General features: G+C 28.2%; 1 protein-coding gene across 1 annotated transcript in view; it reads left to right on the plus strand.

Moving 5' to 3' along the window:
• The first annotated feature begins 719 nt into the window (after positions 1-719).
• Positions 720-14,002, plus strand: part of LOC129968449 (CYFIP-related Rac1 interactor B-like) — a 45,850-nt gene continuing 32,567 nt past the window's right edge. The window contains exon 1 of the mRNA XM_056082321.1: positions 720-897. The gene's annotated coding sequence lies outside the window, so the exon portion shown is untranslated. The remainder of the gene's footprint in view (positions 898-14,002) is intronic.

Genomic DNA, 14,002 nt, shown 5'->3' on the forward strand with positions numbered 1-14,002 from the left:
ATTAAGTGAGTGAAATTAATTTATTCTCATCTTCAGTTTATTATATTATTCTCTCTTATTGATGTACCAAGAGTGATGTTTCGGAATAGAATTTATAATTTAAATTATAGCCAGATGACGAATGTGACACTTAAATTGATGACACCATTTGGAGGAAACTGTGCAATCGAAAAATGTTATACCCGCCATATAACATGACTAATCTTCCGTGGAATTGAGGTTCTAACTCCTGATCCTCCATCATAGCTGGGATTATGCAACAAAATTACTACTGCTTGCCATTATGTGACGGACTTCAAATGAATGTGACAATTTATTTTAAATCATTGCCTTACTTGCTGACGGAAAAGGGCGAAGATGGCGGTTGTTAGACGGCATTAATAATTATATATTTCGGCTAGAACGATATCACCTAAATTTTCGATAAGAACTTGCAATCCCATAAAAAGTACTATGGATGCGTCACAGATCCCTGGTCGAACTAGAGCACAGTAAGAAAATTATATGCCCTTTATTTGACAAGAAGATACTTATAAATTACATTCCTATTTATTTTTTGAATTATAATTTAGAAATAATGTTTACCCTTTTGGTCTTTTAATTAGCAGCATGAAAATGTTGCCATTTCCAGGGAAAATATTATTTTACATAACGGGAGAATAGTCTATTTCACATAACACAAAAGAATACTCCAACTTCTCTTTTCTAGGAAGGAAAACTGTCAAAATGTGTTTTGTGTTTAAGGTGGATGAGAGAGTGTGATGAGCGTTTGTAAATTTATCGTGTTTGTACTTGTTTATGTTTCTGAAATTTAGTATATAATGTTGTTTCACTATGATATATCTCGGGATTAAGCACAAATTTGTTAAACTGAATCTCAGAAGTTGCGATATGTTTGTAAGTATATGTTTAAGTCACATTTTTGGGGGGCTGCTTTTTATTAATCAATCTTTTAATTTCTTTTATAAAAAAATCATCAGAATAAAACATCTTTATTTTAATCTTCTGAAAATAATTCACTTTTTTTCCATATAAAGTAATTAGCTGCTGAAAGAGCGTAGTATGATCATACCGGTAAATTGCTTAGTTTCATGAAATCTAAATTAATGATTTTATTGCTCTATTTCTCTAAGTATTTACAAATAAATTATAGTAATAGATATAAAAATTATTTGAATGAAAGTTAGTTTGATTTAGATTGAATTCTTTTTTTTTATTATTAGTTTAATGACAACTTATAAGCATCTATAAAATCTGAAATAAAAGATAATTCCATAAAATATCTATATTGAATGCAATAATAGTGCATATTCCAAAATTGCACCATGTCCTTATTATTTTATGAAACATATTTCATTAATATAAATGAATATTTAATATTTCTCTTTGTATTCAGTGCATAAAGAATACATCTATGATCAATTGATAATTATTTTTATATAATAGCAATTTTTTATGGTTCTTTGACAATTAGGGAGTGCATTTTAAATATCATTATCAGCAGTATACTAGCTTTGTTTAAAATGCCACTTATTTAATTTGCATGTAACGATTGTTAGTAAAACAATATATATATATTGTCAATTTATTTTCAAAGTTAATTTATTTTGAGTGAATTTATTGAAAGACAATCTTTAAAAGAAATAAAATCTTGTGTACTTCAATTTATAGTTTCTATTTAAAAATTCAATTATTTATTTTACTGATTTTATGAATTTAGCTTTTGTTTGAAAGAATTTTCAGTTGATTCAAATACTTTAAAAAATGTATTAAAATTTTTGTTCTGATACCATTAGGATATACATAGAAATAAATAAGATACAATTCTTAAATTAATGCTAAAGAAATCCAATTTTAATTTATGTAATTTTTTTTATCTCTAAGCACTTGAATTGTTTTATATCATATTAAAGTAGAATTCTTTTCTCATGTATAGAAACTTATTGCCAGTATTAAAAATGGTATACAAAACTAATTGTATAGTACATTTATTTTCAATTTGTGCAATATGCATTCTTAAATTTGTAAAACATGTTTTATTTAGCATCTTGCATTTGAAGACTTATAATTTTTATTTCTTTTACCAGATATGAATCTGTAATATATATTTAAATAAAAATTCAATAATATAAATCATAAAAATTTTATAATATATTTGATTTACTTTATTCTGCAAATTTTAGTTGCTCAAGGCCATTTGAATGGCTAATTAATTAACGTAATTTAGACAATAATATTCTTGAAGGCTTTTGTTTTGTTCTAAAATATAAAACTTAATATCAATGCTTATAAATATTCTTTTTAAATATGCATGTGCACATTGAAATGCCTTGATTTTCAAAATTTCAGTGTAGATTGTTGAAGATATTGAGGAAATGGAACAATTATTTAAAAATAGAATGCCTGATTTATTTGCCAGTGATACAAATGACAGTTTGAGCATACATATAAAATTTAATAACAATATATTCAAGAATGAGATAAAATTATATTCTAGGATGAGTTGTTTGTGCATAGTTAAACTGTGAAAGAACTCTTCTAAATCTAATTTTTAGATGAAATTGCATAAATCTTTTTTTAAATCAAAATACAAACTATTTCATTATAACCTGAAAAATTTGATTAAACAGCATATTTTTTCAATCTGGCTTGAAACAGAAACTGGACTATTCAACTATTCAAATTAGGCATTTTAAGAGAAAATGTTAAATATTTTAAATCCATAATTTTTTTAAATTTTATCTATAATTGTTTAGATATTGTAGATTTACTCAATCAGAAAATAATGATTAGAAGGGGGGGGGGGAGAAACCTAGTTGGAATATAAATAAAAATTTCAAAATATTGAATTTTACTTAATTATATATGTTACTTCAAACAATCATCCTTGTTTTTTTTTATAAAATAAAAAATTAACTATAGATAGATTGTGTTGAGTGAAAAATAAGGCTCTTTAGGCTTTCTGAGGCTCTAATAATTCGAGTAAATTCACTTATGCATTCCAAATATAAATTACCATTTCTAGACAGCTCAATGGGAATTCCATGGTTCGCTTCAAATAATTCAGGCCAGAAAAATGAATTTTCTAGTAGAGAATCAAACTTATTGTCAGTCCTTTTATTGATTCAAATTTTTTTAATTATTCAGTTTCTAATTTTAATTGTTGCTTTGCTAACAGTTATGAATATTCTAATTAAATTATGTAACAGAAGAAAATAATGTATTTGTGTGCATGCTATATGTGTGCATTTTTTGAATGTAGTTTTACTACATCATTGTTTTCTTTATCTCTGAATTATTAATGGAAGAATTATGAAAATAATTAATTAAATTCTTATAAAGAAAAGTATAGGCTCTTTTTTTTAGTTTTTAAGTCATTTTAAAATAAGCTCTATTATACTTTTTGACTACTTGTTAGTTGCCTATTCTTGCTTTTCCTCATTAGCCATGAATTTAATGGGATTATATAAAAAGTCTACAAAATAAAACTATCAAAAGGATAATTATGATAGTGATAGAATAACTCTTTATAAGGAGTAAAATCTTAATTGCTTAGTGATATAGAGCAGAATTTAAAAGTTAGGTATGAAATCAATAATTATTTTGGGTATGTAGTCATATTTGTGTAATTATACATGGAACTTGAAATTGATTTTAACATACTGATCAAGATTAAAAGTTAGAAGTAAATGTATATTATAGTTTATAGGTCCTTCTACTGATACAAGCCTATAAGCAAAAAATTCAACTACTGTTGCACTTGCATATCTGTAAGGAAAAGTTAAAATTATGAAACTTAACTCATAATGCTGTTTATGCATAAGAATTTTGATATTTATAAAAATAAGTAGCTTTAGTAGCAGTAGTAAAAGTAAAAAATCTTTATAGTGTTAGGCAGAAATGATTGTTTGACATTTTCTATTTATCAGATATTGTAAAAATATTCATTATATATTGTTTTCAATTCTAAGTTACAATAACACATTAGAGGAAAAATACACAATCTTTATACTTTTTTTCTTAGTTTGTTACTTTTTAAGGAATAAATAATAAATGAAAACATTTCTAAATATTTGTTTTGTGTATTATAATTCATAGATATAAGAAAGAAATTAAAATATTCAATTTTGCCATGATGTAACTGGTAACGCCTTAATTTACAGAAATATTATTTTGCTTTTTAGGTGGGAAAATTTTATATGGAGTCATGCTACATCAAACATTTTATTCTTTTAATTACAGCTTCTTATTTTTTATTTCTATGTTATTCGTTTGAGTTAAACTGATCACCTCACTTCAATGAACAAAACTGATTTAGCGTAAAGAAAAATAATAATTTTATAATTTTTAAATAATTTGTTGAATACTTGTTCGGTTTGACTGTTAGCCTGAGACATGTAGAGGGAAGGGGAGAACCCCCCCCCCCCCGAATTATTAATGGAATAGAAAAATTGATTTTTGCTATTAAAAGTTTTTTCCTGAAATTTGACATTTCTGTTCGACATCTATTCATTTTTTTTTTTTTTAGCGACCAACAAAGTTTTCCATTAAATTGTATTTTTTAAAAAATAAGTATATATATTTTTAAAAAAAGCTTCCATTTATATTGATGAGGAAAAAAATGTTACAAAGAGCTCTGTATTGTCTTTTTTTTTTTTCCCAACACTGAAATATAAGATTTTATTTATTAGTCGTTAATTATTTTTGTATAAAATCAAGAGATAAAAAGGTTCCTTTTTTTTTTTTTTTTTTTTTTGTCTTTTACATACATTTTGTAATAATTTTCAGTTAAATTTTAAGTTCAGATTTGTTAAAAATAATTAGTTGACTTTATGTATGTGAGTTTTTTCAAAAGATTTATATGTAAATTATAATTTGAAACATTATTTAACAGATGTATAAAAGATTTATCATTGAAAACTTAAGACTTTTAGTCAATAATTTTTTTTGTATAATATTTCATTAATAAGCCACTATTATATATTAATTTTCAATTTCTCTTATGATTTCTTTCTCACAAAACATCTTTAATTTCCAAGTCGCAATAATTTTTTTTTAAATTGTATTTTTTCTTCTTTTTTAACTGAAACCTTATAGCCACAAAAGAAGTGTCACATTTGATTTGAAAGTGGGTAAGGCTGAACTTATAATTTGTTTTGATGCAACTTGTCATAAGAGATCAGCCATCTCTGTGCCTCATCTAAGGCTTCCCTCCTTAGAAGACACCAGATGTTTAATATCATGCAATCTAATCGATTGCGTATGTCACTTCCTGTATTTTGGTAGCTTAGTCCAAGTTATTTTTTTTTTCCATTTAAAATATAAAAATAATCTAATTAGAAAAGTTTAGGAAAATTGTTATAATTTTTATTTAATTTTAGTAATGGATTAATAACTGGGTATAGTCTAAGAATATACCTTGGATTTTATTTATTTGTTTATTTAGTATGGTTTTTGTTTAAATTAATCCTGAAACCTTCTAATTTTGGAGCCTGAATGCAAGAAATTAAAGATATGTGTAAAATTTTCGTGAAGTAAATGACTTTCGAAGATTATTTTTTTGCGTGGATTTCTTTTATTAAAAGAATCTATGAGATACTGTTTTTCTTATTTCAAAATTATTTTTAAACAATTTTTTTAAATGAATGAAATTTTGCTTTCCTCTTATTTTTTTTCAAAAGAATTTTTTTCTTGAGAATGAGTTTTTTTAAAATCTATTTTCATCAAAAGAGACAATAAATTTGAATTTTTAGATCGCCATTGCCACAGCGCACTTACTCATTTAGTTTATATTTTTCCATTTATGAGGGACTCCAATAAATCTACATTAGATGGTGGTTAGCACTTCTAAAGTGTATTATAATAATTTTTATTTCCATATTGGAAGCAGTAAAATAGGAATATAGCAATTTAGCTTTATGAAAATGCTGTTAGAATTATTATTAAAATGAGTCCTAACATAAGCGCACGTGGAAAACACCTTTGATCTCTTTGTTACAGCTTCTCCTTTTCTTTCTAAACAACAGAAAGTTAATCTCCCGTTGTATGCGCAGCGCTAGTCTTCCTTACTGGTAATTAACCCGTTAGATAGTGTTCCTCCCTTCGACCTTAAAGTTACGGTATTGAAAGCGCCTCTAATTATCCACCGGATCGTTGCTTGGAGGACAAAGTGTGAGTTCACCCGTGACGGATTCTGTTTTTGAACGGGGCTCTTTTTTGTTGCATCTTTCAAAGATAGTCTGTTAATTCGGGGAATGCTTTTCATATCCAACGCTCATTTTGCTACGTATCATTTGTGCTGAAGAATACACATAGAATACTTAGTAACTGAATGTTGGTGACCGTTGTCGGTGAATCTGTTTTGAAGGAATTATTTCCGAATGAAACCGACTTTTGGATGGAATTTTCAATTTGACTGTTGCAAAATGAGGAGGCATCTATTTTGATTGCCCATACTTTGCATTTGTTGCGTGACGGTATTTTTTCATGGGCAATGTAGTCTGCAACGGAATTTCGGTTGACATATTTTTTTAGGTATAATTTTCTCTATTTAAATGTAAAATAAAAACGTTGCAGGTCATATGCATTTGTTATAATGAATGTATATTGTTCCAGTTTATTCCGTTATAATTCACTAACTGTTTAAAGTATAGTCTCAGAAATCTAAACTTAGAAAATTATAGTGTAGTACTCCCGTTACTCAAGCATCCACTGAGAAATTATTTGGCCAACTTGAATTGTTTAGTAATTTTATTTGATATTCATTCGAAATTTGCATTTTATTAGTACTTATTGGAGGTCATTGCATAAAAAGATTTTCTGCTCAACAATGTAAGAAATTATTTTTGTCGTTGGTATTTTTATTTACATAATGGCCGGAGTTGGTGTAATTTCGATTTCTCATTGACCTTTTTTTAATGCTTTGAATGAAGAATAACTGGATTTTTTTTTATTAGAAGTATTATAGTTGGTGTTAGTATCGAAGTGATTAAATGAGATTTCATTCTGGTGATTGTAACTAAAATAAAATTCTTCACCTTTTAGATAGTTTGCAGTTTCAGGTTTTTCATTGCTATTGAGCAAAGAAATGTGAAAAAAGACTAATTTTACATAAAGGGAATTGTCGAGAAGAAAAAAAGATTGGGTATTAAATTTTGGCAAATTAATAAAATTGGAAAAATTGTAATTGTATTAATATTTTAATATAATAAATAATATTTTGCAATTGTATTAATGTTTTAATATAATAAATAATATTTTGCAATTGTATTAAATATTTTAATTTAATAAATAAAATAGAAAAAAAAAACTTTTTCTTGGCTAAAAAAAAATCTGTTTTCAAACGAAATGAATGGAGGATTACTCTTTGAGGTACAAGGACTCAAGGCGTACAAGGATAAAGTTATAACCAGACTGATTCTATAGCCTGGGCTTTGTCAAATCCTCTTTCGTAGGCGGAAGGTTGAGGTTCTGGAAATTTTAACGGTTATTTATTAGACTAACATCCTATTTCGAAATTAACTTAGAGCTATTGGGAACTCATGATGCTGAATCACGGAGGAAGAGGTCCGAGTACTTTATTTTTCGATACATCCACATTATATTGTAATGAAGAGGCTTGACACATCACAGATTGAAAATTCAACAGCCTCTATATTGTGAATTTTCTGTGAAAAAGGGTCTCGAACTGATGATTTTTTATTTTGTAAACTGAATCAGTAAACCAGCTATTATGTTCACTAAGCAGCATTATAAAGAAAGGATTTTTAATTCCACTGAATTTAAAATAGAAATATAAAAAAAAAATGACCTAAGACTGACTGTAACTGCAAGTTACTGTTTTTGATTGTCTAAATATTTTAATACTCTGATTAGTTCGTTGTTAAATTTGCTAGAGTTCATAATTGCTTCACGTTTATTTTCTTTTCGTTTTACCATATTCAATAAATATGTAGAATAATCGTACGAAAACTAGAATGTTAAGGGATCGTTATCTTTTGCAAGACAAATAATGCGTAACCATACCTAGGTTTTACTGTATCGTAAATTTTGGTGGTGCTTAATTTGGTGCCTTTATTTGCATTTTGCGAAGCTTTAGTGTAAGGCATTGATTCAGATCGATCATCCATCGTACATTTGAGTCTAATGCATAGTAATTAATCCATCCTCGAGGATCAAATGTTCTCAAGTTGGAAAAACAGAAAATGGGAATTTGGTTGTGTTCAATGCTGTTTTAAGTATCTCCAGGGCCGAATTATCAAATAGATAACTGCCTATTGCCACGCAATATTAGGATTCCCCAACATTTTGATATATTATTTGTGATGTTTTGGAGTATTAATTTTATATTTTAATTTACATAAACCTTGTACTAGTACTAATTCGAATTATAATCAAGTATCGTTCAAATGTCTCAATGTTATTTTGATATTCCTAGTAACCTTTTAAAATTTTATGTTAGGCTTAAAAACTATATAAATATGTTGCTTTATTATTTAAAAATGCTAGATTTTATATTTAGATTGTGTTAAAAAAATTATATATATATATATTCATTCGAAATGCTGAAACGATGAAACGAAGTGTCTCGAAGGAAGTCCATATTTAAATGTTTTGTCAATTTATAAATATTTCCTACATAAAACAGCTTATATAGAGAATTTAAATAAATGCCGGCGTCCTGGCCTAGGGGTAGCGCGTCTTCTCTTGATCTGGGTGTTCCGGGTTCGGGCATGGATGTTCTTTACCCTTTGTTCTATCTGTGAGGTGTGTGAAAGAGCCCCCTTGTATAAAGGGGTTGTGCAAGTGAATGTGTTTGTGTCATCATCATATGAGCCAGAAGTCAAACTTCTGCCCTCGGGTGCTCAGGGGCCTTTACCCTCTGAAGCTACTGCACAAACTCAGCTTAAAATCGCTGACTTAGCCAGCGGGCTTGTCTATGGCAAGTGCGATAACTAACATTTAAATAACTAAAAAAATTATTTGCTGTAGAAAATTAGAATCATCAATGACTTGCATTGCCTATAGCTTCCTAAAAGGCTTCATCCGGTTCTGAATATCGCTCACATCTGACGACAAATTGGAATGAGGAGATTCTTCTCCAAACCGCACCCGTGTTTCTTCTGAATATATATTTAATTAGATTAAATCAAACTAATTTTTTTATGATAAATAGAATGATCGCAAGGGTGCTTTGTTTTTTTGTAAATAGATATAAGTCATAAAGAGATTCTTATTTTAAAAAAATATTATATGGAAGTTAATTTGTAGTTCATTTTTTTAAGCGTCTTGTTTTTTAATGTAAATTTCAACTATACATTGGTTGTTATTTGGGGATAAGGAAATGCAGGACTGAAGCCTATTATATCAAGTTATTCTTTTCAAACTCGATGCTACATACTTAATTTTATATCGTTCGAAAATTTAGATAAATTAAAGTGTCTTTGTATTTTTATTGAAAACATTCTTTAAATATTTTTATCGGTTAAAAATAAAAATTATAGAGCAAAAATGATTGTATCATTAAATATATATTTAATTTAAAGGTGATGAAAAAATCGTTTTCGTGCTGTAATATTTTTGGAAATTATTGTGTGAAAAACGCCAAAATTTCATTTAATTTTTATTAACATTAAAAAAAAAAAAAAATCGCTCTGAGGAGCACATCCCCGCCCTCCAAATATTAAGTGCCTAGTTTGGTAGCTCTAGGTCAGGTGGTCTACCCTATAGAGCACCAATACACTTCATCTTTATTATATGTTGTAAAAATAAAAATATATTTATTTTATAGATTCTTTAAAAAGGTTATTAAAATAAAAACTTTCCATGAATTTCATAAATTACTCCCTAAGAGGTAAACTGTGGTGTTTTAGATGAACATTCGAAAATAAAGATGCATATAAATTTATTATCACATCATAAGGTTATAAAAAATTTCTTTATGCATATGCCCACAACAGGTGCTGTTTTTGGAGTAATAGTACAATCATATTAAGTATAAAAGTAAGGTAAATTTTGCATTATAAATTTAAATATTTCTAGTATTTAGAAATAATGAAATCCTTTGTATAATGTCTAATTTCCGTTCTTAATGAAACTTCTGTTGTGGTTATGATTATTTTGAAAAACTCTGTTGTCAACCTTTCTGAATATGAATGTTAATAGATCTAATTTTGGTATAAATACCATAAAATAAATTTCGTTTGTATTGCTTCTCCCGTTTTTGGACATCGTAATTCGAAAGGTTTGTTTTCCGAGCTCGGTGAAGTCAGAAGTGAGAAGAATCATTAAAATTTCAAGATAATATTGTTTGACGATTACAATGTTTTCTGTCTGTACAGTAGAAGACACTTTTCTTTTTTCTTTCGGTTTCCTTTTTTTTTCTGTGGAATGATGACAAGTTTTATAAATCTGTTTCTAATGTATGTGAACAAATCTCTTTAATTTCTCTATTTTTTCATTTATTTTTATTCTTATATCATTTACGACTATTACCTATCAACAAACTTTAGAAATAGGAAGCCGTCTTTGGTTCAGGTCAACGCGAAATATGTGAGCTTAAATTTTACATTATCAAATCGGGTTTAGATACAGCTGAATTGAGCGTGAAAGTGAAGATATCAGTGGCTATTTTTTCCCCTGTTTGTTTGATTGGATTATATATAAATAAAAGTGCTCTTACTATAAAATATACAATTACAGTCTTAAGTAAATTCCAACGGGATTTTATAAAGCTGCTTGTTGTGAGTAATGGGAGCGTTACAGGTGAAAGGATAGGGGAATTGTCTGTAATGTAATCCTTTTTGTGCAGAACTGGATTCCAATAAAAAAGTTGTGATACGATTTAAAAGTTTTAGAAATTCACGACAAAAGTTTATCTCGGAGTTTTATTTTCCACAAAACTTCTATAGATAATTATTAGAAATAATTTTTCAGTTTTGCTATTATCAGAAAGTATCTTATTTATAAATAATTTTGAGTATATCATTTTTAATAGTGAAAAGTGAGACATTACTCGCTATTAACTAATGTTTCATAGTATACTTTCCAAGATTAATATTATAATCTACTAAAGTGTGTGCGCCCTTCTAGAAGGGCTGAAATCCTGTCACCAATATCACAGATGTGATTGTTACAGATTAATTAATGAAAATTGTAATAGAAAATTTTATGCGCATTGCTAAAGAGAGTTTTTTAGGAATATTTAAGTAATGATATCTCTTAAGTTAATTTAAAATTCTTAATTAATTTTCTAATTTTTATTTTAGATTAGCCCATGTTAATTTGATTATAATATGTTCTCTTATTTCCTGATCTAAATCCATTATTTAATTATTTAAAAAAATATAGATTTAAAAAATTGCTGACATGCTCTTAAGCCATGAGTGACGAGATAAAAAAAAAGTTCTTAACTACGCATTTCATTCAAGAATACCTAAGATTCCCTTGCCTAAGTCGACCCATATCAAAGAAATCCCTATCAGAATCTCTTAATAACCCATTGAAGGGAAAAATTCTCTTCCGGTCTTGTCTTCTGCTGCGAACATACGTATCGTACCTTTGTTCCTGTGTAGAAATTGACTCCCGTTGAAAAATTAATTGAAGTTAATGGCAAAAGCAATATGTATATATATTTGCAATACGCTTTAGATGTAATTATATACAACATTAGAAGTTTTGTTTCCTTACAGTAAGGTCACGATGTTCACGAGTACTCAAATGAAAACTGATCACTAAAGTCGGGTCGAAGCAAATTTTGACCCCCCCCCCTAAAAAATGCAATGCCGAAAACAAAATTAAAAAAAAATCCTGAAATAAAATAGTACCAATAATGTTCAAATTTGGTTCGTGAAGAAAGCATATAACGAATCAGCAAAAATATAAAATAATGCAAATTGTAGACTTAATTCACTGACCTTTTGTTATTTATTCATGTTTAGGTTTATCCACAGACCAATAAATCAGTCATTTGAAACACAAAAGAAAAGTCTCAAGTGTTAAACACCAAACAGAATTTGAGATTTCGCATCCGATAATGACGCAGATCAAAAAGGCATGGATATCTTTTAACTCTTCTCCCCCCCCCCCCCCCCCCCAAGGATACTAACGTCGGTGGGCAATTATATGTGTTGATTATTTAAAATGTTACTCAAGGAATACAAATATAGTCATTTCCAAAAGCAAGATTGATCAGAGGGAGCCAGCTCCAACGGTTCAAGTGCACACTGCCTATGCCACTGTCTCTCTCTCTCTTTTAATTCCTTTGTATACATCTGAATATGATCATGCTGTTTGCACACGGTTTTCAGTTCCAGCCATTTACTACATTTGCAGATATTAACGGTAATTAGTTTAATTGAAATTGTCATTATTTCGCTAAAGGAGAGGTTCAACATAAATGAGCATGAGAACTAATATAATTTTTATTTATAAAATCCGGATAATTTTCACAAATTGATAGAAGACGATCTTATCAAATGATGTAAAGGCTGAAATACGACGTTGTAGGTCGAAGTTGAATGTTTTTACCTAATTTAATAAAATTTAAAATTTTCATTGAATTTTACATTTAGGATCGCAATAATACAAATATTATTTATTTAAAAATTATTTGAATTATATTTAAATGTGTTGCTGTGTTTAAGGTTTTGTAGGCTATTCAATATTCTACATTAAATTCTTAATGGAATTCTTGTAAGTTCAATTAAAACATTTTAGTTATTGAGCCTTCTGTTAAAAATATAAGCGTGAATACTCACAAAAAGTGCATAAAAATCACATTTTTCTTTTTAAAAAAATTATAATTTTCAATTAAATTAATCAAATTAGAATTAAATTTTGGATTTTTTTTAAAAAATAATTCGACACTTCAAAAATTTCTAATATATATACAGTGGCTCAAAAAATTGAGAGTACACCTTACTTTTACTTGATAAATCTGACTTTCAATATAAATAACACATTACCGGGAAGTGCAAACATGTTTTTATTTTTATACATAAAAAATGGTTTAATTTAGAGAAAAAATAAAGAAAAATCAACGAAAACCTTCAAAATTGAAAAGTTTCAGAAGCATTTTAAATAAATATACGTAGAATTTTGCCTCCAAAAATTGAGAATACACCAATGAAATTTTTGCAATATCACGCATAAAAACAAAGTGTCACTATTAAGTTGCATGTCTTTTGGCTCTTAAAATGGCCCCTAAACGTGATGGTACCATTCGACATATTTTTGGTGGTATCTGAAGATATTTTACCCAATTCTTCTTGCAACACTTGTTTTAAATGGGTTTTGTTTCTAATTTTGTGGTTTTGGACCACTGCTCCGAATGTGGTCCACAGATATTCAATGGTATTGATGTCGGGGTACTGTGGTGGTGTGTGTGACTGCTGTTTACAAGGAAAAAGACATCATATTTTGACGTTACGTGCATTCTGTTTGGGGTCGTTGTCCTGCTGGAAAAAGGAATTTCCATCTAAAACCAAATTTTTATCACTTTCCTTTAGATTGCTGCGACTATATGGTACATCCAACTTGTTTCAGAAACTTATCAAATCATAGGCAGAAGTGTAACTGCTGAAACTGTGCGAAATGCCATAGACACGCTGGATATAAAAGTCGCATTGTTAGAGAAAAACCGTTCATCAGCTTGCAAATTCAGAAAAAGCATTTGAAGTTTGCAAAAACTCAACAATTGAAGACTAATAACCTATGGATGAAAGCTATATTTAGTAATGAAAGAAAACGCAACATTTTTGGCAGTGACGGCCGTCGTATTGTACGGTGAAAGACTAATACTACTTTGAATCCAAAAAATTTACGTCCTACAGTTAAACATGATGGTGACTCCGTCATGATGTGAGGTTGCATGGCTTCATCCGAGGTAGGAAATTTAATTTTTATAGATGGCATTATAAACGGTATGGTTTTCTTGAATATACTTCGCAGCAATCTAAAGGAAAGTGTTAAAAATTTGGTTTTAGATGGAAATTCCTTTTTC

This window comes from Argiope bruennichi, chromosome 1 (assembly GCF_947563725.1).
Source record: "Argiope bruennichi chromosome 1, qqArgBrue1.1, whole genome shotgun sequence".
Taxonomy (NCBI): domain Eukaryota; kingdom Metazoa; phylum Arthropoda; class Arachnida; order Araneae; family Araneidae; genus Argiope; species Argiope bruennichi.